Source organism: Geotrypetes seraphini, chromosome 2 (genome assembly GCF_902459505.1).
Source record: "Geotrypetes seraphini chromosome 2, aGeoSer1.1, whole genome shotgun sequence".
NCBI lineage: Eukaryota > Metazoa > Chordata > Amphibia > Gymnophiona > Dermophiidae > Geotrypetes > Geotrypetes seraphini.
The window spans coordinates 45085604-45110050 of record NC_047085.1 but is presented as its reverse complement, the minus strand read 5'-3'; positions in this window follow the sequence as shown (position 1 = coordinate 45110050).

Sequence of the window (24447 nt, the reverse complement as noted above, 5' to 3'; positions counted from 1 at the left end):
TCGCTGGTCAGCTGTAGCAATCCTCTGCAGGCTGCTTTAATGTGAGACCGGGAAGCCGCGTGAACCTACAGCTGATGGGTAAAAAAAATGTCTGCCAGCGGGCCAGCTTAATTACAAATTGGTAATTGTCTGGCAGGCCAAATTTTATTACACTGCAGGCCAGATTTTGACATGTATGTCTTAGTGGAAGGGAATCAACAGCAACAGCCCCCAAATCACCTCTCAATAGACCTTTTATCCATAAAATTTATACCATGATGTAACCACATGGAAAGTTCCAAGGTTTCATGCATACATGGCTAAGAGCACAAATCATCTTTGCTCAGTCCTTCTAAGGAGGGGTCAAATACATAAAACTAGACACTCTTCATTGGCTAGTTTATGCCATACCTCCCGTCCTTAACATTCAATTGGCATGATCATGTATGAACCTATCTTCTTTCCCAGAACCTCACTATCTCTCTTCACTTATCTCCCCCTATGATTTCCTCCCTTCCCCGTGAGCTCCACTCAGCTGGTAAGTCTCTCCTATCCCTCTCCTATCCCTCCTTCTCTTTAACTGCCAACTCCAGACTCCATGATATGAAAGCTGCCAATCAGGTGGAGAAAGCTTCAGCAAAGGCTAGACAAATGCTGGGTTGCATCAGAAGGAGTTTTATCAGCTGAAAGCCTGAAGTCATACTGCCGTTATACAGATCCATGGTGAGACCGCACCTGGAGTACTGTGTCCAGTTTTGGAGGCCGCATTATCAAAAAGATGTGAAGAGAATGGAGTCGATCCAGAGAATGGCCACTAGGATGGTCTGAGAACTTAAAGATCTCCCATATGAAGAATGTCTGAGCAGACTTCACTTATATTCTCTCGAAGAGTGCAGAGATAGGGGGGGACATGATAGAAACATTCAAATACATCACGGGCCGCATTGAAGTGGAGGAAGAAATTTTTTTTCTTAAGGGTCCCACGGCGACGAGGGCATCCACAAAAACTTAAGGGGGGAAGATTTCATGGTGACACCAGGAAGTACTTCTTCACCAAAAGGGTGATTGATCGATGGAATGGTCTTCCACGCCAGGTGGTCGAGGCCAGTAGCGTGCTTGACTTCAAGAGACGATGGGACAAACATGTGGGGTTGCTACAGAGTTATGCTTAAAAGATGGATTCTCAAGGGAGGGAGGGTTCTTGAGTGGGCAGACTTGTTGGGCCGCTGGCCCTTTTCTGCCGTCATACTCCACGTTTCTATTCTTTCTGTTTTGCTGTGCCGTATGCTTGGAACAAGCTGCCCAAAATCTTTATGATGGGCTCCGTCTCTGGCAGTGCTCAAGGCCCAGTTAAAAGCCCACCTCTTTGGGAGTACTTTCAATTCCTAACTCCTTTCACCTTGAATTCTTTATCCCCCAATCCTATATGTCATGTCTGTCTGTCGAAGTTAGATTATAAGCTCTTCCAAGACTGTCTGTAAATGTCAAAATGTACAGCGCTGTGTACGCCTTTCAGCGCTATATAAGTGATAAGTAGTAGTAGAACCTCTTGCAGGTCTAGATCACCCTGCTCCTCACATCTAGGCATGTCCATAAGTTTGTTCTTCAGCCCTGTTTGCTTCTTCTTGCATGAGTAAACTTCTTTGGGTCCAACTTAAGCATGTGATGGTGCCAATTATCAGATAGCCGACCAAAGAGCGTCTGCTAATTCTGAAAAACAGCCAAATTATGCCAAGCACAAGCCTGTCAGCCATTTTAGAGAGAGTCAATGTCTTCCATTTTAAAGTTAGCATCTGTCTCACTAATCCTGTTTTCCCCAATTCATGCTACGAATCTATGCTCTTTCTTTGGTGGATTCAGTTGGAAGCATTTACACTAACTATTTAGGCATGTGCTTGACATATTATACAGTGGTTCCTTGGTTTACGAGCATAATTCGTTCCAGAAGCATGCTCGTAAACCAAAACACTCGTATATCAAAGCAACTTTTCCCATAAGAGTTAGTGTAAACTAGAACAATTCATTCCACATCCCCAAAAACTTAATTACCATTAGCAACGCTTCCACCGCTGCCTCTGCCACAGACCTATCCACGTGGCTCCTCCAGTTCTCCTACTCTGCTGCTGTTCGCTGCCTCTCACTGCGGGTGGTGCTGGCTGTAAGCAAACCGCCACCGCCGCCACAGAGCCCGACTAGGCACCGTTGGTTCTGCTGCTCCCGGACGCTGCCCCCTCTCCCCCCCGGGTGCCACTACCCCCTTTGCCGGGACTCTCAGGTGCTGGCTCACTCCTGCTGGACGCAACCCGACTCCCATACTCCACCCGAGGCCACCGGCGCTGCTATCGCCTCTTCCCCCCCCCTCCCCAACTGGCCCTGTCCTTACCCCTGCACCGCCTGTGATAGAAAGTGCCTGCCACTGGACTGCGGCTGAGCCTTGAGCATCTGCGTATGCTCAGGCCTTCTGGATCTCACCCTCTCCGAGATTCTCATGAGATCTCAAGTCTCATGAGAATCTCGGGGAGGATGAGATCCAGAAGGCCTTGAGCATGCGCAGATGCTCAAGGCTCAGCAGCAGACTGGCGGCAGGCCCTTTCTAACTCCGGTGGCACATGGGTAAGGACAGGGCCAGTCAGTAGATGGGGAGGAGACAATCGTGAAGGGAGGGAGCAGCGCTGGTGGCCTCGGGGGGGGTGGGGAGCAATACTGCTGGTTCCCGTGGTTGGGTCGGGTCGGGTGGGGGCTCGCAAATCGAGTCAATTCTCGGTTTGCGAGTTACAGTTTGCTCGTCTTGCAAAACACTCAAAAACCGCATTACTCGTAAACCGAGGTTTGACTGTATTCTATAAAGAAAAATATGAATGTCCTTTTCTATGTAGAATAGGTTACAAATATGCATGTTACACATGCCTATGTTTAGGTGCCTTCTTATAGAATTACCCATCACATGTGCAGGGGGAAGATTTGATGGTGGTAACATGGTAACATGGTAAATGACTGCACATAAAGACCTGAACGGTCCATCTAGTCTGCCCATTAGTTATACCCATTACAAATACATGATTAAATTAACTTGTCTCTTCTTTGATATTTCTGGGTCATAGACTGTAAAGTCCACCTAATATTGTCCTAGGTTCCAAATGCTGAAGTTGCCATCTAATCAAGCCATTGTGACATAACTGCAGAGGTTGTCTCCTAGGCACTGGTGGAATGAGGCATTATGACATCACAATCTCAGCTCTGGAATGTTGCTACTCTTTGGGTTTCTGCCAGGTAACATAGTAAATGATGGCAGATAAAGACCTGAACGGTCTATCCAGTCTGCCCATTAGTTATACCCATTACGCATACATGATTAAATTAACTTGTCTCTTCTTTGATATTTCAGGGTCATAGACAGTAAAGTCCACCTGGCATTGTCTTAGGTTCCAAATGCTGACGTTCCCATCCAAACTCACTCCAGCCATCCTGTTTGCAGGATATCTACCATAAAGTCCGGCCAGTAACATACTCATGTTCCAAGTTAGTGGATTTCCCATTGATGCCCTCCCCAGCCCATGCTAAATCAAATCGCCACATATGGGACACAGATTGTGCAAGTCTGTCCAGTACCGGCCTTAGTTCTTTAATTTACATCCTTCATTTCCTAATTAGAGATCCTTTTATGTTTATCCCACACTTTTTTTTAATTCCATCACCGTTTTCCTCTCCACCTCTTCCCTCAGGAGTCTTCCTCCCTGCAACCTCAAATTATGCCCTATAGTTTTATCAAGGTGGGTGATGGGGGTTGAAGGCATGGATAGTGTCGGGGGCAGATATTTCAAAAGATTCTCCCATGGGGTAATGCTGCAAGGATTTTCCCCCGTGTGCAGCTTTTTCAAAAATTGCTTCTCCCACAGGACATGGAGAAGCAGGGTCGTACACTCCTGCACGGTTTTGAATTATTTGACAAGAGGATCTGTGTTTGACAGAGCATAAAATACAGTGAAAATCGGACATGTGCTGACCTGGTTTAGGTTTAGATTTATTTAGTTGTCTAGCCCGCCCTCCCAGGGTTCCCAGAAAGGGTTACATGAATGCATCCACATTTATCTTGACAGACACATAACAAATTAGGACCTGGATCTGGACATCACAATTCCCCTACCCGTATCCCTTCTACAACTAGGCTTCATGTGAATAAAGTATTATTGAGTACATGTACAATATTTTCATTTTAGAGAGAGAAATATAAATATTCCTTCTGCCAAAAATGATCTAGCTAGTTATAAATTGGCCACTAGGTGGAGGCACTGTACAACTGAATCTTAAGGCTACTGTAGAAAGCAAAGACTTATGTACTTATTCAGTATTATTGTAGTAATAAATACAGATCCATGGTCACAATGGGGGCAGATATTCAGACTAAGAAAAGGTGTGTGTGTGTGTGTGTATGGGGGGGGGGGGGTGGCGAGGCAGGCTGCCTATCTCCCATGGTTGGCGATGACCACTAATATTCAATGTTGCGCTGTTTCTGGTGTCCAGCTTTAAATATCTGGTCTATTTTTGGTCGGCTCAAACTTAGTTGTCAATTTTAAATGCTGGCCGGCTATGTTATAGCAGTCGAAGATAGACCTGCTTTTTGCATTCCTGATTTGGCCATGAAACTTGGATGCTTAGTACTTAAAATTGGCAGCTATTTGCGATATAGCCAGTCAAGTTTAAGCTGCTAACCACTAATATTCAATGGGAGATATCTGTCTACCTCCCACTGAATATTACTGGTTAGATGGCCAAATGCTTTTTAACCAGCCAGGAGCCTTATGTCTCCCACTGAACTGCAAGAATAACATAGTACTACACTCTATATTTTAACAATATTAACATACAAAAGTTCAGTATTAACCATTGAGTCCGACGTTGGTGTCAGGCAAAATTATAGAGACTATTATAAAGAACAAAATTACAGAGCATATACGTAAGCATGGATTAATGATACAATGCTTCTGTATCACTCCATGGTTAGACCTCACCTGGAGTATTCCGTTCATTTCTGGTCACCTTATCTCAAGAAAGATATAGTGGTGCTAGAAAAGGTTCAAAGAAGATGGTAAAGGGGATGGAACTCCTCTCGTATGAGGAAAGACTAAAACAGTTAGGGCTCTTCAACTTGGAAAAGAGACGGGTGAGGGGAGATATGATTGAAGTCTACAAAATCCTGAGTGGAGAAGTGGATACAAGTGGATCGATTTTTCACTCCATCAAAAATTGCAAAGACTAGGGGGACACTCGATGAAGTTACAGGGAAATACTTTTAAAATTAATAGGAGGAAATTTTTTTTTTTTTCACTCAGAGAATAGTTAAGCTCTGGAATGTGATGCCAGAGGTTGTGGTAAGAGTGGTTAATGTAGCTGGTTGTAAGAAAGGTTTGGACAATTTCCTGGAGGAAAAGTCCATGGTCTGTTATTGAGACAGACATGAGGGAAGCCACTGCTTGCCCTGGATTGGTAGCATAGAATATTGCTACTTTTGGTTTTTTACCAGGTACTAGTTACCTGGATTGGCCACTGTGAGGACGAGTTACTGGGCTAGAAGGAGCAGTGGTCTGACCCAGTAAGGCTATTCTTATGTTCTTATGATTTAGTGAAGAGAAAACCTGCCTCCCCAATCTACTACATTTCTTTGAAGGGGTGAATAACCAGGTTTGTGGAATGGCTCTCCTGTGGTTTTACATTTTTGTGAAAACATGTTAGGATTTAGGAAGGGTTCATAGACAACCCCGCGAAAGACAAAGGCGCGTGCCGACAACTGAGCGCAAGATGGAGGCGCGCGCCAAAGAAAATTACAGTTTTTAGGGGCTCCGACGGGGATTTTTGTTGAGGAGCCCCCCCAGTTTACTTAATAGAGATTGCGCCGGCGTTGTGGGGGGTTTGGGGGGTTGTAACCCTCCACATTTTACTGTAAACTTAACTTTTTCCCTAAAAACAGGGAAAAAGTAAAGTTTTCAGTAAAATGTGGGGGGTTACAACCCCCCAAACCCCCCCAATGCCCCCACAACGCGGCGTGATCTCTATTAAGTAAAGTGGGGGGATTCCCCTCCACGCCCCCCCATCGGAGCCCTAAAAACAGTAATTTTCTGTGGTGCGCACCTCCGCGCTGCGCTCAATTGTCTGCGTGCGCCTTTGTCCCGGCGCGCTTTTGACCTGACACCTTTAGGAAGTTGTTAAAAGCTCTTTTTTTTTTTTTTTTAATCCAGGCTTTTAACTGAAATGAGGAGTTTTCTATAATTATGACACTGTTCAGTCAGGCTATTAGTTTAATTTTTGGGATGTCACTATGTATCTTAAATATGTTTGTATGTTTTAAAAATTTTGGATGTTTTTTTTGTAAGCCGCCTAGGTTTTAGGTGGATAATTAATATTTTAAATAAATAAAAATGTGGATAAAGGTGAGCTGGTCGATATTGTGCATCTGGATTTTCAAAAAGTGTTTGACAAAGTACCTCATGAAAGACTTCTGAGGAAATTAAAAAATCACGAGAAAGTACCGTATTTTCACGTAGATAACGCGCACCCGTGTAAAACGCGCATACGGGTATAGCGCGCGGAAAACACAAATTTATGTACAGAAATTTTTATATACCGCGCACATCCGTATACCGCGCATGCCGCCCCGACTCTCCCGTCGCCGCCCGACTCTCCTTTCGCCTGCCCCGACTCTCCTCTGGCCACCCCGACTCTCCTTTCGCCCGCCCCGACTCTCCTCTCCCCCTTGAAGTCCTGTCCCCACCCTGAAAACCTGATGCCCCCCCCCGACGTCCGATTCACCCCCCTGCAGGACCGCTCGCACCCCCACCCCGAAGGACCGCTCGCACCCCCACCCAAAGGACCGCTTGCACCCCCACAGCCTCCCCCCCTCCCCCATGGAGAAGCTGTCTACCTTGTTTCCGGATGCCAGCAGCCCAGCTGTTTCCTCTGCCGGCGGTCCCGCCCCTTCTCTGAGCCCTGCTGCGCTGCTTCCTCTTCTGGCGGTCCCACCCTTTCTCTGATGTCAGAGAAAGGGCGGGACCGCCTGAAGAGGAAGCAGCGCAGCACAGGGCTCTGAGAAGGGGCAGGACCGCCGTCAGAGGAAGCAGCTGGGATGGCATCCGGAAACAAGGTAGACAGCTTCTCCATGGGGGAGGGGGGGAGGCTGTGGGGGTGCGAGCGGTCCTTCGGGTGGGGGTGCGAGCGGTCCTTCGGGGTGGGAGTGCGAGCGCTCCTTCCGGGTGATGAATCGGGCGTCGGGGGGGGAACTATGTAAAAAAAATTTTGTACAACGCGCTCACGCATATAACGTGCAAGGTTATGCGCGGTTTGTAAAAAACACGTATAACGCGCGCGTTATATGCGTGAAAATACGGTAATGCTTTATTGTGTTTTAAAACCTGATTAAAAGATTTAAAAAAAACAGAGACCACTGCTTTTTTTTTTTTTTTACATATTTATTAATGATTCAGAGCTGGGAATAACTAGTAAGATAGTTAAATTTGCTGATGACACAAAGGGCTCCTTTTACAAAGGGGCGCTAGCATTTTTAGCGCACGCGCCGGATTAGCACGAGCTATAGTGCGCGATAGCCGAAACACTACCACCTGCTTAAAAGGAGGTGGTAGCGGCTACCGCACGCGGCATTTTAGCGCACCTTTTGTAAAAGGAGCCCAAAGTTTTTCAAAGTTGTGAAATTGCAAGAAGACCTTGTGAAACGGGGAGACTGGAAATCAAAATATCAGATGGTGTTTAACATGAGCACGTACTAAGTTTTTTGCATGTGGGACTGAGGAATCGTAACTGTACCTCTGTGATGCAGGGTTCCGTGTTAGGAGTTACCGCCCAGGAACAGGATCTAAGTGTAATCACTAAGGATATGATTAAACCCTCGGCTTAGTGTGCGGCGACAGCTATGAAAACAAATAGAAGGTTAGGAATTATCAGGAAAAGAATGGAAAACCAAGATGAAATGTTATAATGCCCCTCAAATACGGTGTGCAGTTCTGGTAGCTGCATCTCAAGCAAGATCTAGCAGAATTAGAAAAGGTACAGAGAAGGGAGACAAGTATGATCAAAGAGATAGGACGATTTCTCTATGAAGAAAGGCTAAGACGGCTAAGGGCTCTTTAGCCTGGAAAAGAGATGGATCAGGGGCGACAGAATGGAGGTCTATAAAACACTGAGTAGAATGTAACGGTTCATAGTCTAAAGCGCGCGAGGACAAAGGCGCGCCGACAACTGAGCGCAGGATTTAATCGTGCCGAAGAAAAAACGTATTTTAAAGGGCTCCGACGGGAGGTGTTGGTGGGGAACCCCCCACACTTTACTTAATAGAGATCGCGCTGGCGTTGGGGGGGGGGGGGGGGGTTTGGGGGGTTATACTGGAAACTTAACTTTTTCCCTAAAAAACAGGGAAAAAGTTAAGTTTTCAGTATAATGTGGGGGGTTCCACCCCCCCAACATGTCAGCGTGAGGCAGCGTGATCCCTATTAAGTAGAGTGGGGGGGGGTTCCTCCCCACACCCCCCATCAGAGCCCTTTAAAATACGTTTTTTCTTTGGCGCAATCAAGCCCTGCACTCAGTTGTCTGCGCTCGGTTGTCGGCGTGCTTTTGTCCTCGTGCGTTTATGACTCCCCCCCCCCCCGTCAGAGCCCTTTAAAATACGTTTTTTCTTCAGCGCGATCAAGCCCTGCACTCAGTTGTCTGCGCTCGGTTGTCGGCGTGCTTTTGTCCTCGTGCGTTTATGACTTCCCCCCCCCCCGTCAGAGCCCTTTAAAATACGCTTTTTCTTCGGCGCGATCAAGCCCTGTGCTCAGTTGTCTGCGCTCGGTTGTCGGCGCGCATTTGTCCTCGTGCGCTTGTGACCCATCACCGAATGTAACAGGCAGATATGAATCACTTGTTTACACTTTCTAAACATATTAGGACTAGGGGGAAATGCAATGAAACTACTAAGTAGTAGATGTGAAGCAAGCCAGATAAAATATTTCTTCACTTACCCCCCCCCCTCCCCTTTTACAAAACCATAGTGTGTTTTTTTTAGCTCCGGCCGCGGTGGTAACAGTTCCAATGCTCACAGAATTCCTATGTGCGTCAGAGCTGTTACCGCCGCTTCTGGTGCTAAAAACCACATGATGGTTTTGTAGAAGGGGAGGGGGGAAGGTGAATGTGTAATTAGAATCTGGAATTCGTTGCCAGAGAACGTGCTGGATGCAGTTAGCTTAGCAGAGGTTAAAAAGACTTGGAAAACTTCCTAGAAGCGATGTCCGTAAGCCATTATAAAGATGGATGTGGGGGAAATCCATTGTTTATTCCTAGGATAAGCAGCATAAAATCTGTTTTGCTCTTTGGGATAGTGCCAGACTTGTGACCTGGGATGGACATTGCTGGAAACAGGATATTTTATTTTATCATTCAATTTTCTAGACTGCTCTCCTAGCGGAGCTCATAATGGTTACATGAATTTATTCAGGTACTCAAGCATTTTTCCTTGTCTGTCCCAGCGGGATCACAATCTAGCTAATGTACCTGGGGCAATGGGGGGGGGGGGATTAAATGAGCAGCAAGGGGTTTGAACCCACAACCTTAGGGTGCTGAGGCTGTAGCTTTAACCTAGGGGTGTCAAAGTCCCTCCTCGAGGGCCGCAATCCAGTTGGGTTTTCAGGATTTCCGCAATAAATATGCATGAGATCTATTTGCATGCACTGCTTTCATTGTATGCTAATAGATCTCATGCATATTCATTGGGGAAATCCTGAAAACCCGACTGGATTGCGGCCCTCGAGGAGGGACTTTGACCCCCCTGCTTTAACCACTTCGCCACACTCTCCCCACATTAGGTCTGTTCCAGTATGGCAGCTCTTAAGTACTTATGTAAAAGTTAGCATATGTTTTCTGTACATTGTTTCTGAGGAAATATTACATACTTATATTCTTATTCGTACTCATATTAGTATGATTTGTACAGAGTGACATGGAGAAAAGTTTTTCAAATTGATTTCTACAGGTAAAAATGGTTTTTAGTAATGTCACTCATTTCATCTCTCATCTTCTGTCCATTGGGCTTCAAGAGTAGTGGCATATACTGTATAATGAATTGTTTAAGAATTTCTTACTCTGTTATGTGGGTAAAATTACCTGTATATTTCTATAATTTGCATATTTTTACCTACATTATCATGGAGCTGCTCCTAATATGGAGTCAGGTTGGGGGGGAAAGTGATGTGCAATTTTGCATTTGTATGGTTTCGCATTTTTAAAAACACAGAACTGGATAAAGTACTCACCGAAAATCAGGTGCAAAATTTCACTGAAAATTGGTGCAAAATCGTGAGTAAAAAGTAGTCAAACACTCTGCAGCTCTGCAAGCAGTTAGAAAACTGCCCCCCTATTGACAATCTTTATACCTTGGAGCTTATAGTCTAGTTCAGTGGTTCTCAAATCTGTTCTGGGATGAGAAGCAGGATGTTGTCTGCATACAACAGTAAGCATTCGCTGTTGTTGACGTCAGTGTAGCCCAGGGAATCTAATCTAATAAAACGCTAGGCCGAGCATGCGCACTTCCTATGTGTGTGCCGGTTTTCCGTGAGCTGTAGCGACACATAGGAAGTGCGCATGCGCGGCTTACAGTCTGGAGCGGTGAGCGGTGGCTACTCTCACGATCCCCGCCTGCATTTATTGCTCTTGACGTCGCTGCGATGTAGGGACCCACAGGTAGGACTGCGCATGCCCCTACAGTACTCTCTCCGCTCTCTCTCTTCTTCCCCCCCCGAGGCGGATGTCGACCGCGGCGGCCTGAGTCGGATGTCAGCTGCGGTGGCTGCTGGCCGCGGCAGCCAAACCCGGAAAGCATTTTAACATAAGTAGGAAGGAAGGTATGAGGAAGGTATGGGGGGAGGAAAATACTGCACAGGGAAGTGGGGTGGGAGGGAAATGCTGCAACACACGGAAATGGAGGGGCAGAAAAGGGGTTGATGGACAGGGGAAGAGATGCTGATGAACAGGGAGGAGGGACAGAAAAATGAAGACAGGCCTACTGCTGGACAGATGATGGACAGGGGGAGGTAAAACAAAGGGAGAAGGCTTCTGCTGGATAAGGTGAGCAATGATGGGGTGGTGGAGGACACAGGGGAGGTAAAAGGAAGGGAGCAGGCAAGGGGTGGTAGTGGACAGCCAAGAAAAAAAAAAAAAAAGACAGACAGACAGAAATACAGAAAACGGCTAAGGAGAGAGAAAAAAAATAAAGACAGATACACACACATATTCTAGCACCCGTTAATGTAACGGGCTATAAGACTAGTTATGAATAAGAACATAAGAATTGCCACTGTTGGGTCAGACCAGTGGTCCATTGTGCCCAGCAGTCCGCTCCCGCGGCGGCCCCTAGGTGAAAGACCAGTGCCCTAACTGAGACCAGCCCTACCTGCGTACGATCCGGTTCAGCAGGAACTTGTCTAACTGGCAAAGGAAGGACTGCTATTTACATAAGAACATAAGAAAAGCCAAACCGCTATGTTCCATCTAGCCCAGTATCCTGCTTCCACAGTGGCCAATCCAGGTCACAAGTGCCTGGCAGAGTCCCAATTAGTAGTAACATTCTGGAACCCCAAAATGTTTCAAGATTCCATGCAGAATCTCAAAGAGTAGGGTTACCAGATTTTCGGGAACAAAAATCCGGACCCATGGCCCCGCCCCCTTGGCCCGCCCTGTTCCGCCCGAGTCACGGACCCCCCCTCCCCCCCAATCTGGTCGCTTGTCAGGAGGGCGTCTGCGCACGGTCTGGTGCGACACAATGACGTCACATGCATGCGCGCGAAGTCGCCACGTTGCATCCATGCACGCGCAGATGCCGTCCTGAATCGCTGCTAGCTGGAAAGGTTTTCATAACCCTGACAAAGTGCCAGGTTTTGAAAAGCCATCTGGACCCCCCCGGACATGTCCTGGGCCATCCGGACATCTGGTAACCCTATCAAAGAGTAGTAGGGTGGAAAGTCTTGGGGAATGCTGTAGAATGCTTGCCAGGTTCTAGAAAATGCGTCATCTTTCCAGACCAGGTAGTTCCTGTTTTGTAGGAAGTCTTTAAACCAGGGATCTCAAAGTCCCTCCATGAGGGCCGCAATCCAGTCGGGTTTTCAGGATTTCCCCAATGAATATACATGAGATCTATTTGCATGCACGGCTTTCAATGCCTAGTCATTTTGGAAATCCTAAAAACCCGATTGGAATCCGGTCCTAGTTGCCCATGTCTGGTCTATCATCTAGTACAGTGGTTCCCAAACCTGTCCTGGGGGACTCCCAGCCAGTCAGGTTTTCAAGATATCCCTAATGAATGTGCATGAGAGAGATTTGCATACATGTCACTTCCATTATATGCAAATCTCTCTCATGCATATTCATTAGGGATATCTTGAAAACCTGACTGGCTGGGGGTCCCCCAGGACAGGTTTGGGAACCACTGATCTAGTACCTAGACGGTTTACAAAGGGATCTCAAAGTCCCTCCTTGAGGGCTGCAATCCAGTCGGGTTTTCAGGATTTCCCCAATGAATATGCACCGAAAGCAGTGCATGCACATAGATCTCATGCATATTCATTGAGGAAATCCTGAAAATCCAACTGGATTGCGCCCCTCAAGGAGGGACTTTGAGTCCCCTGCTTTAAACCAATTAAATAGAGTGTCCACGATGCCTATTCCATTGTTTGGTTAAGAGTGGTTGACAGAATGAAAAGTGGCGGAAATATAAAATTGGAGTAGGACAGCTTGATGTCCCATGCTTAAGACATGTTTGATTTGGGGATTAAGGTTAACAGGAGGAGTTCTGTATTGTGTTGTAGGTGAAAGCCAAATTGAGAAGGATGAAGGCAGGAGTGTATTTTTATATAGGCACACTGGTTACCAATCTCGCATAGAATTACTTATAAAATCGCATTGTTAACATTTAAAATCCGACAATCTAATGCAGTGTTCTTCAACCTTTTTACACCTGTGGACCGGCAGAAAAAAAAGAATTATTTTGTGGACCAGCAAACTACTAGGACTAAAATTTAAAAACCTCGTTTCCGCCCCATCTCCGCGAGCTCAGTCCCCACAAATCATCTGATCCCATCCACACAAGCCTCAGTTATGATTTTATATTGAATGTATTTTATTAAAGTATAAAAAGAAACAATATTCTGTACAATTGTCATTTTATAAATACAAATAATTCAGAGCAAGGATCAACAAAACCCCTGTCTCCCCTCCCCTTCACATATATCCCCTCTACTATCAAGAAAACTGAACAAACCAAATTATTACAGAATGCTACACAGAAATATCATGCTAACAGAATACTGCAGTCACACATGACAGAAATAGTTTTAGGGGAGTGCAACTAGGGCAACTGCCCCCTGGTCAGAGAGCGCCCTAAGCCAGCTGGAAGCTAAAGAAGCACTGCCTGGGTTTTGCAGTCCCCAGTTGTGTCTAACACCAGCTCTAGCAGGATATATATTTCAAATCTGATATATTCTAATCACAAAATAGAAATAAAATTATTTTTTTCTACTTTTTGTCATCTCTGGTTTCTGCTTTCAATCTTCTTTTCACTCTCTTCCTTCCAGCGTCTGCCCTCTCTGTCTCTTCAATCCAGCATCTGCCCTTTCCATCCACTGTCTGTCCTTTCCCCCTTCCATATGGTATCTGTCTTCTTTCTATGCCCCTTTCCCCTTTAAATCCAGCTTGTGCCCCCTCTCTCCTTTTTACATGATTCATTCCAGCTTCACTGCTCTCTTCATTTTTATCTCTCCTACATCAGATCTATCATCGTTGTCCCTCTCTGCTTATTTTTCTGCTGACCCCTTCCTATCATCAATCTCTCTACTTTCTCATGCCTGTGTCTCCCCTTCCCCTCCTCTAATCTCTCTGCCAGCTGTTTCCTTCCTTTTTTCATTCTCCCTTCCCTCCTCCTCCTGTCCAGCAGTAACTCTCTTCCCTTCCTCCCCTCCCAGCAGCATCTCTCCTTCTCCCTCTCCAGTAGCAGCTGTCCCTTTTTTTCCTTGCCCAGCAGCTTCCCAGCTTCCTTTCCCTCCTCCCCTCCCAGAAGCATCTCTCCTTCTCCCTCTCCAGTAGCAGCTGTCCCTTTTTTTTCCTTGTCCAGCAGCTTCCCAGATTCCTTTCCCTCCTCCCCTCCCAGCAGCATCTCTCCTTCTCCCTCTCCAGTAGCAGCTGTCCCTTTTTTTCCTTGCCCAGCAGCTTCCCAAATTCCTTTCCCTCCTCCCCTCCCAGAAGCATCTCTCCTTCTCCGTCTCCAGTAGCAGCTGTCCCTTTTTTTCCCTTGCCCAGCAGCTTCTGATAGTGGCTTTCTCCCCTCCCAGCAGCTCTTCTTACTTCCCAGCGCAGCGATTCAGGAAGGCAGCCTCGGGTCCTTTGTTGGGTCGCGCCGCCTCTGAGGAAAGAGGAAGTTGCATCATCAGAGGCAGTCGCGACTCAGCAAAAAAGCCCCGAGGCTGCCTTCGTGAATCGCTGCGGCCCAGCGCAGACTTCAGATGTTGATCTTGCCGGCCTTGTGCGGACCGGCAAAAATTTCCGGCGGTTGAAGAACTGTGATCTAATGCACCAATATTTCTGGATCGTCTTTTGATACCATATTCTCCATTTAGGACACTCAGATCATCAGAACAGCATTTATTGACTATCCCTTCTTTAAATATAATAGGTACTAGGAGATCTACTATTTTTTTGGTTATAGCACCCCAGCTCTGGAACAACCTACCAAATTACTTACATGATGAACACTCATTAGAAAAATTAAAAAGTTCTTTTAAATGTTTCTTGTATAAAGACGCATTTGAGACATAGATAGGATAACTCGTCTAACATTAAATCTTATGCTCTAATACTTAATCTTAATTAGACCTTATGTATAGGTCGCAAACTTTTCCACCTTCTCTTCTATGCTTATCCATTTTCTTATATTTATTCTTTGATTACCCTCCAGATGTGTTCTCCTTAAATGTGTTTTTATTTTCTTTAAAGATTGTAGTTCATCCCCCTCTCCTTTTGTATTGGTAATTAAATTTGTAAGTTTATACCTTATGGGGCTCATAATCGAAAGAGAAATACGTCCAAAAACTGACCTAAGTCGGCACTTGGATGAACATTTCTCAAATACGTCCAAGTGCCGAAACCAAAAACGGGTTTTGAATGTATTTCTGAACGACCTAGGCCTTTATAGTGCCGCTGAATGACCAAAGCTAAATGGGGCATTTCGGGAGGAGTGTTGAAGGCGGGATTTGGGCGGGACGTGGGCCGGCTTAGGCTTAGTCGTACAGCATGTATAACCGAAAGTTATACAGCCCACGATCGACGGAACTTGGACGTTGTGACTTAGACCATGTAAAACAGGGGTGTCCATAAGAACATAAGAAATGCCTCTGCTGGGTCAGACCTGAGGTCCATCGCGCCCAGCAGTCCGCTCACGCGGCGGCCCAACAGGTCCAGGATCTCTGCAGTAAACCTCTATCTATATCCCTCTATCCCCTTTTCCAGCAGGAATTTGTCCAATCCTTTCTTAAACCCCAGTACTGTACTCTGCCATATAACATCCTCTGGAAGTGCATTCCAGGTGTCCACCACACGCTGTGTAAAGAAAAACTTCCTAGCATTCGTTTTGAATCTGTCCCCTTTCAACTTTTCCGAATGCCCTCTTGTTTTTTTATTTTCTGAAAGTTTGAAGAATCTGTCTCTCTCTACTCTCTCCATGCCCTTCATGATCTTGTAAGTCTCTATCATATCCCCTCTAAGTCTTCTCTTCTCCAGGGAAAAGAGTCCCAGTTTTTCCAATCTCTCAGCGTATGAAAGGCTTTCCATCCCCTTAATCAGTCGTGTCGCTCTCCTCTGAATTCTCTCGAGTAACGCCATATCCTTCTTAAGGTACGGCGACCAATACTGGACGCAGTACTCAAGATGCGGACGCACCATTGCCCGGTACAGCGGCAGGATAGCTTCTTTCGTTCTGGTTGTAATACCCTTCTTGATTATACCTAGCATTCTATTTGCTCTCTTAGCGGCCGCTGTGCACTGTGCCGTCGGCTTCATTGTCATGTCCACCATTACCCCCAAGTCCCTTTCTTGGGTACTCTCAGTCAATAACATCCCTCCCATCGTATAATTGTACCTCGGGTTTCTGCTTCCCACATGCAATACTTTACACTTCTCAACATTGAACTTCATCTGCCATCTCTCTGCCCATTCCTCTAGTTTGTCCAAGTCCCTTTGCAATTCTTCGCAGTCCTCCTTTGTATCATTCATGGTCCTGCAATGTAAAGCTCTTGTGTAGAGGACTTACACAGTTAAGCCAACAAGCCAAGAAATGGAAGAAGCATTTCATTACTGCTGAATTTGCTGTTTTGATGCCTATTTGCATGATCACTACAGTGGTTTTGCCCACAAGTTTCTCTTGGTCAATATGTTATTGATGTCAGTTTGTTGCCTATAATTTGTTTGGTAATTATCGAGATGAGGTTTCTTCAGTGCGTTATGCTATGGGCAGTAGTTTTGTCCAGAGCAAAATTTCTAAATCACCACCCTAGCCTTATTAAATTGATTGTGGTATTGCTGGCCTGGTGATCGCTCTAGCTACTGCAAACATGTCATTTTTCTTGCAGACGGGGAGGGGCACATTGTGAAGAGAAGTGATTACTGCACTCTGCTTACTGTAACACTCTGGCTTTTCTAGCTCAGAATAACTGAATACTCCTAAGAATCTTAAAACCAGCTACGCTATCCTTTTCTGATTCCTCAATATTCTTTTTTGAGATATGGTGACCAGAACTGCGCACAGTATTCAAGGTGTGGCCATACCATAGAGCGATACGAGGGCATTCTAGCATTTTCATCTTTGTTTTCCATTTCTTTCCTGATCATTTCTAATATTCTATTTGTTTTCTTAGCCGCCACTGCACATTGAGATGAAATGGTTCAGATCTAGAAGTTGCCCTATAGAAGTAATTGAGCAAGGAGACAGCAAGACATCAGCAGCCAAGAAAGAGGATCTGCTGGCACCCGAAATGAAGCAACCAAATGAAAACAGTTTGTGCTTCACCCTTCACAAGTCTTTTGAGAGATAACGTCAAGATACTCAACAAACGTTGGCGCATTGTCCAAGGTATTGAACATTTCAACAGCAAATGCATCATGATTGCACATAAAAGAAGTAGAAATCTGAAAGATGTGTTGGTGCATTCTGCCCTTCCCAACGATTGATTCATAGACCTAAAGGGCACCATCCACCTGGCAACTGCTCCAAATATTAATATTAAGACATCTGTTCATCCATGCACAGGGGAGAAATACAAACTCACCAAGTTCACAAATTGTAAGAGTTCTAGAGTGGTGTATACATTACTACTATTTATTGCTTCTATAGCGCTGAAAGGTATATGGGAAAATTTAAAAGTAAGCTAAAAACATTTCTTTTTAAGGATGCTTTTAATATTTAATTAAACAGTTCTTAAACCAGCGATTTTATTTTATTGTATTATGCTCTGTGGTTATTTATTTCCCTATTGTTTTTTTTCCTTTGTTTTGCTTTTCTTTATTAATTGTATTTCAAACCCTTATCTTACCTTATGTAATGAGTATAATGTATAATGTATTAGTTATTTACCCAATGTTATTATTTAAAGTCTGTAATGTTTTGTCTCCATTTGACTATATTTTAATATGTTCATCGCTTAGAATTTGATTAAGCGATTAATCAAGAAAAATAATAAACTTGAAACTTGATATGCAGCGCTATACATTTTGACATTGCAATGCGCCCAAGTGATATGATTTATATTGGCAAGACCATAAGACCATTCGGCTTGCAACTTCGGGGTCCTCATTGACTCATCTATTTCCTTATCTTTGCATATCCAACAGATCACCAAAACTTGTTTCTTTCTCTACAATATTGCTAAAATCTGGCCTTTCCTTTCTGAGCACACTGCCGAGACCCGCATCCATGCTTTCATCACCTCTCATCTGGATTACTGAGAAGGGACATGGTAGAAACATTCAAGATACCGAAGGGGATAGACTTAGTAGATAAAGGCAGGTTGTTCACCCTCTCTGAGGTAGGGAGAACGAGAGGGCACTCTCTAAAATTAAAAGGGGATAGATTCCATACAAACGTAAGGAAGTTCTTCACCCAGAGAGTGGAAGAAAACTAGAACGCTCTTCTGGAGGCTGTTATAGGGGAAAACACCCTCCAGGGATTCAAGACAAAGTTAGACAAGTTCCTGCTGAACCGGAGCGTACACAGATAGGGCTGGTCTCAGTTAGGGCACTGGTCTCTGACCTAGGGGCCGCCGCGGGAGTGGACTGCTGGGCACAATGAACCACTGGTCTGGCCCAGCAGTGGCAAATCTTATGTTCTTAGGTCTTCCGCTAAGCCATATCACTCCTATTCAATCTGTTCAGAATTCTGCTGCACGCCTTGTACTCTGCCAGTATTGCTATGCTCTCTTTACCTCTCTCCTCAAGTTGATTCACTGGCTCCTTTTCCATTTCCACTTACAGTTCAAACTCCTCTCATTCACTAAGAGAGACAGACTAAAAGATCTCAATCTGTATACTTTGGAGGAAAGGCGGGAGAGGGGAGATATGATAGAGACATTTAAATACCTACATAATGTAAATGCGCATGAGTCGAGTCTCTTTCATTTGAAAGGAAACTCTGCAATGAGAGGGCATAGGATGACGTTAAGAGGTGATAGGCTCAGGAGTAATCTAAGGAAATACTTTTTTACTGAAAGGGTGGTAGACGAATGGAACAGTCTCCCGGAAGAGGTGGTGGAGACAGAGACTGTGTCTGAATTCAAGAAAGCCTGGGATCTCTTAGAGAGAGGAAAAGATCTCTTAGAGAGATCTCTTAGAGAGAGGAAAAGATAATGGTTGCTGTGGATGGGCAGACTGGATGGGCCATTGGGCCTTTATCTGCTATCATATTTTTATGTAGCTCCTCAGTATCTGTCCTCTCTTATCTCTCCCTATATTCTGCCTTGGGAACTCTGTTCATCGGGTAAATTTATTTTGTTGGCACCCTTCTTTTTGGTCAACTCCCAACTCCGTCCCTTCTACCTTGCTGCGCCACCTGCCTGGAGCAAACTGCCTGACTCGGTATGTTGGGCTCCGTCTCTGGTGGTATTCAAATCCAGACTTAAAGCTTACTTTTTTGAAGCTATGTTTAAGTCCTAACCCTACCAACTTGTAAAACTTGTACATCTTTTTGGTATTTCCTCTGTAGTCACTTACCCTGTCTGTCTCATCATTCTCCTTGTAATCCCCTACCTGAACAGTGTGTATAGAATAGATTCACCCTTTTATCCTGTGTGTCTGTCATAATTAGATTGCAAGCTCTTTCGAGTAGGGTCTTCTCTTGCATGGTTAATGTACAATGCTAGTGTGTGTCTGGTAGCGCTATAGAAATAATAAGTAGAAGTAGTAATGCAATTAAACAGTCCATGATGGTGAAACCATTAGTGCAACATTCATTGGAGATGAAACACTCATTTGGAGACTATAATTTTCTTGGGCTAAATATGTCCCAACCCTCCTGGAGGGGGAGTGACTTGGACAGACTTCTTTTGCGGATGGATAAATGATTCAATTTTAGATTTAATATCTTGACACCACACAGACTGAATCAAGAGACAGACATTATTTTTATGCTTACAAGCCTTGCGGCACACTTTTTTGATTGTGGGTTTTTGGTTTTAAGTGTTTTTTAAAAAAAAAACAAAAACCTTTTTAAGACCTATTTTACAGTTGTTCTTTAAGATATTTCCTCATGATTTTATTCTCTGTGGGATAGTTTCAGTAGTATTTTGTTAAATTTTAATTTTTTGTTATATATATATTATCCTAGCTGATGACCCAGTGTTGCCTTACGTTTCCTTGGAGGCATTGTTACAGCAATGTCACCCCCTTCCTACCCCCACAGTATTTTCCCCCCAGATAGTAAGTGATATGTATACTAAGTTTGGTTGACATGTCCCCATGCGTTTCAGAGTTTTGTTGGAACATACAGACATACATCCGATTTTATATATATCGCATAGATTTTATGGACCCTAGCAGACATAATTTCTTTTATTTATTTATTCACTTTTCTGTACCATTCTCCCAGGGGAGCTCAGAACGGTTTACATGAATTTATTCAGTTACTCAAGCACTTTTCCTTTGTTTTGTCCACTTCTTGCTGTTTTGAATAAATTTGAGCTTTAGAAGATGTTCTGTACATGTTTTTAAGGCTGTTCCAGTGTCCTCAGCTATCTTCTGTGGTTGAAATGCACTAATGACATCACTGGAACACAATGATGTCATTGAAATGCATAGCACTGTGTTCACAGCATTTCACCAATAATTTAATATTTCTGAGATGTTTTAAGATCTTTTTAGGTGTTTTTATGGTGCTATTTTATTACATCAGTGGTGACAAACATCTCAAGGTCAGTTTGGACTGGTTTCATTTTGGTTTCTTATTTTCTTTCAACATGACAGTGGCAGGGCTGGATTAATCAATAGGCCCAGTAGACACGTGCCTAAGGCCTGAAACTGTGAGTGGGGCTCGCTGAAGGAGGACAACTCACCTTTCTATTTTTTTAAACAGCAACGGTACCCCCAGCAATGGCAAAGGGCCCCCCCCCACAGCAATGGCAACACCTCCCCCCCGCAGCAATGGCAATGGACCGCCCCCCCCCCCCCACGTCTGCAGCAACAGCAACGGCAACGCGGCTGGATCTGTTACTGGAAGGTCCTGCGATGATTGCTTCTGCCAGTCCATCCCCCTCCAACGTCACTTACTTGCTGTGGAAGAAGTGACGTTGGAGGGGGATGGACCGGCAGAAGCAGTCATCATGGGACTTTCCTGTAACCAGATTCAGCCACATTGCTGTTGCTGCAGGGGGGCCTATTGCCGTTGCTGCGGGGGGGGGGGGGGGAGTGTTGCCGTGGGGGGTAACCCATTGCCATCAATGGAGGGAGAGAAAGGGGGCAGGGTGGTATGGAAGGGTTGTGAGAAGAATGGTATGTTAGGGTGATGGATGAAGAAAAAGGGGGTATGGTGGTATGGAAGGGTGGTGGAAGGAGAGAAAGGGGCTGATGGAATTGGTGTGAAGGGGAGAGATATAAGGGGAAGGATACTGGATGGAATTAGGTTGAAGGAAAAGAAAGGGGGCAGATGCTGATGGAATTGGGTTGGAAGGAGAGAAAGGGGGCAGATGCTGATGGAAGTGTGAGGAAGGGAGAGGAGAGAGTGAAATGCCGACCATGGAGGTGTGGGAGAGGGAAGGAGAGGAGAGAGATGCCAGACCATTGGAGGAGGGAAGAGAAGATAATGGATGCCACACCAATGTGGAAGGGGGGGGGGAAGAGAAGGAAGGGAGAGGCAGTTTCTGGAAGAGGCACAGAAGGACAGAAGATGAAAGGAAGAGAGTGACAAGAAGATGAGGAGAGCAGAAACCAGAGAAGACGAAGGTAGAAAAAAATTTCTATTTATTTATTTTTTTGCTTTAGGGGACATGCATTACTGTTTCTGTGGTGTTGCATTGTATGCAGAGTCCAGCTTCTTGGTGGTTTTATCTAACCTTTGTCTACGTATTTCTATTTTATCCCCCCTTTTACAAAACTGTAGAGCATTTTTTAGTGCTGGCCATGGCTAAAAACCATACTACAGTTTTGAAAAAGGGGGAGAGGTTAGTTTGTGATTACATATTCCATACTAGGCAAAGGTATTTTCTGTGTTCTGTTTGTATGAAAGACATGGTTTTTTTGTTAGCGTTCACTAGCCTTGTTTGGCAAAATGCATCAGGCATGGTTCTTGGGAGCACCTTGAATTAACCTGATTTGAATCTCCTTATTTTTCTGCCAATCTTCTTTTGTTTCATGTTGGATTCTTTGGTGGACTGCTTGCCTTGTTGTTTCATTGCAAGTTAACATACATGGAGTGGAATGCACTAGAGGAGTTACAGATTTGGTTGTTTAAACATAGTAACATAGTAGATGATGGCAGATAAAGACCCGAATGGTCCATCTAGTCTGCCCAACCTGATTCAATTTAAATTTTTTCTTCTTAGCTATTTCTGGGCAAGAATCCAAAGCTCTACCTGGTACTGTGCTTGGATTCCAACTGCCGAAATCTCCGTCAAAACCTACTGCAGCCCATCTACACCCTTCCAGCCATTGAAGCCCTCTCCAGCCCATGCTCCCCCAAACGGCCATATACAGACCGTGCAAGTCTGCCCAGTACTGGCCTTAGTTCAATATTTAGATCCTCTGTGTTCATCCCACGCTTCTTTGAACATATGGTTTACAGTTGGTTGATGTAGAGTGAGGCAGTTAAGGGGCGTTGTAAACTTGGTTATTAATATAGACTTATATTTCGGATAGTATTACTGCTTTACAAATATTTGAACACTTTTATATATGCATGGAAAGGGTTCAGAGTTAAAGTCCTGGGTAAGTAGGTGGGAAAGGAAGGAAGGGGGATTTGTTCAGAGATGTTTGGGGGTTGCATAGAAGGAAAACTGTGCACTGGTATGCTAATCTTTGTTTGTTTTGAATTAAAAAAAAAAGAAAAAAAAGAAATACAAGTGGAAATAAAGAAGTAAATAAGAAAACAGATAAATGGGGACGGGATAGGGGCGAGGCATGGGCGGGGTAGGGGTGGGGCAGGGCCAGGGGGACCCAGTGTACTTTGGTGCCTAGGGGCCCTCGAAGAATTAACCCTGCCCTGGACAGTAGTGTGTGGTCAGGGCCTTCAGGGGATTCTCCAGACCCCCTGAAGGCCCTGCTCTGAATTTGATTGGTTAAGCAGACAGCAGACAGAAGCTGCTCAACCAATCAAATTCAGATCCGTACTGTCAGTGCCTTCAGGGGGTTGGAAGAATCCCCAGCCCTAGATTCCCCTTTTTTTAACTTTTTGCTTGATACACTTTGACAGGTTGAGCAGGGTGTCTGCTCAACAAATCAAACTGTATCAAACAAAAGGAAAAGCAGGGCTGTAGAGCTGGGGATTCACTGAATCCCCTGGAAGCCCTGACCACACACCACTGCAACACGATGTATATATTTATTTTAAAAATTTGTTCCCTGTTTAACACCTAAGCGGGTTACGGTAGAAAACATACATATTCAGGACATATTCAAACATATCATAATATATGCATCCTATCCTATTCATCACATATAATAGCTAAAACTAGTATAATGCTCATAAAAGTGCTCATCCTCTATGAATCATAAAATTCAGCATTATACTAAGCATTTGTATTTTATTTTGAAACACAGCTCATGTTGGGTCATTTTTATTGCCAGTTCCAAGATGTGTAATTCTAATCTTCTTTCACCATTCACCACTCAATCAATGGTGAATGGTGAAAGAAGATTAGAATTACACATCTTGGAACTAGTGTTATTTATGTGTGACTGGATTGCAGTTCCAAGAGAAAAATTGTTGCCTTTAAGGGTCATTTTTATTGTGCACATTATTTGGTTTCTATCCTGTGGATCACTTGTGACTCTACACACCCTTTGTGGATTGTTTATATGATTTTTGTTTTTAAGTTATTTGGACGCTTATTAAACTACAAACTGGTCCATCCAATCTTCTGTTCCACAGTCTTTTTATTGTTTTGCTTCTTCATTTCCTTTGTGGAACCTTTTGGTGCTATTTGGATTTTGTTGTTTTGCCATGCATTCATCTCCAGGACTGGAGCTTCTCTGCCTTGGCCTTTATCCTCAATAGGGAGGACAGCGAGGATATCACCGGCATACCTGCTTGCTTCACCTTCTCTCCCAGAGCCATGATGGGAGCATATAGATCACAGGTGTCAAACTCAAGGCTTAATCCGGCCCGCCTGGTCATTTTATGCAGCCCGCAGTGATTGTACGCCTGACACTACACTCTCCAGGAACCTCCTTGAATCCTGATTCCCCCACCTACCACCTCCCCACCGCTGAAATTTAAAATCTTCGGGCAGCTGACGCAAAGCCAACAACCTGCCGTCAGCCTGCCCCGGAAGTGTTCTTTCTGCAGCGTCCTGCCTACGCTGGAAATGGAAGTGCTGCAGAAAGAATACTTCCGGGACAGGCTGATGGCAGGAGACTGGCTTTGCGGCAGCTGCCCAAAGATTTTAAATTTCAGCGGCGGGGTTGGGGATGGTAGGTTGGGGCGTCGGGAACTGGGAACTGTCGTACCATAGGATCCAGCTGAGAGGGCTAGTATTAGGAATGAGGGAAGGACATGCTGCATGGTTTGTGGAGGTGGGTGGGGTTTGTTTTTTGTTTTTTTTTTGGAGAAGAAAGAAGGACAGATGCTGAACAGGCTGATAGAGGGTTGTAAAGGACATAAGCTGCATGGGCTGGGGGTTAGGAAGGGAGGGAAAGATAAAGATGGTGCCAATGGGTGAGGTAAATAAATCTAAGATTTGCAATTGACCT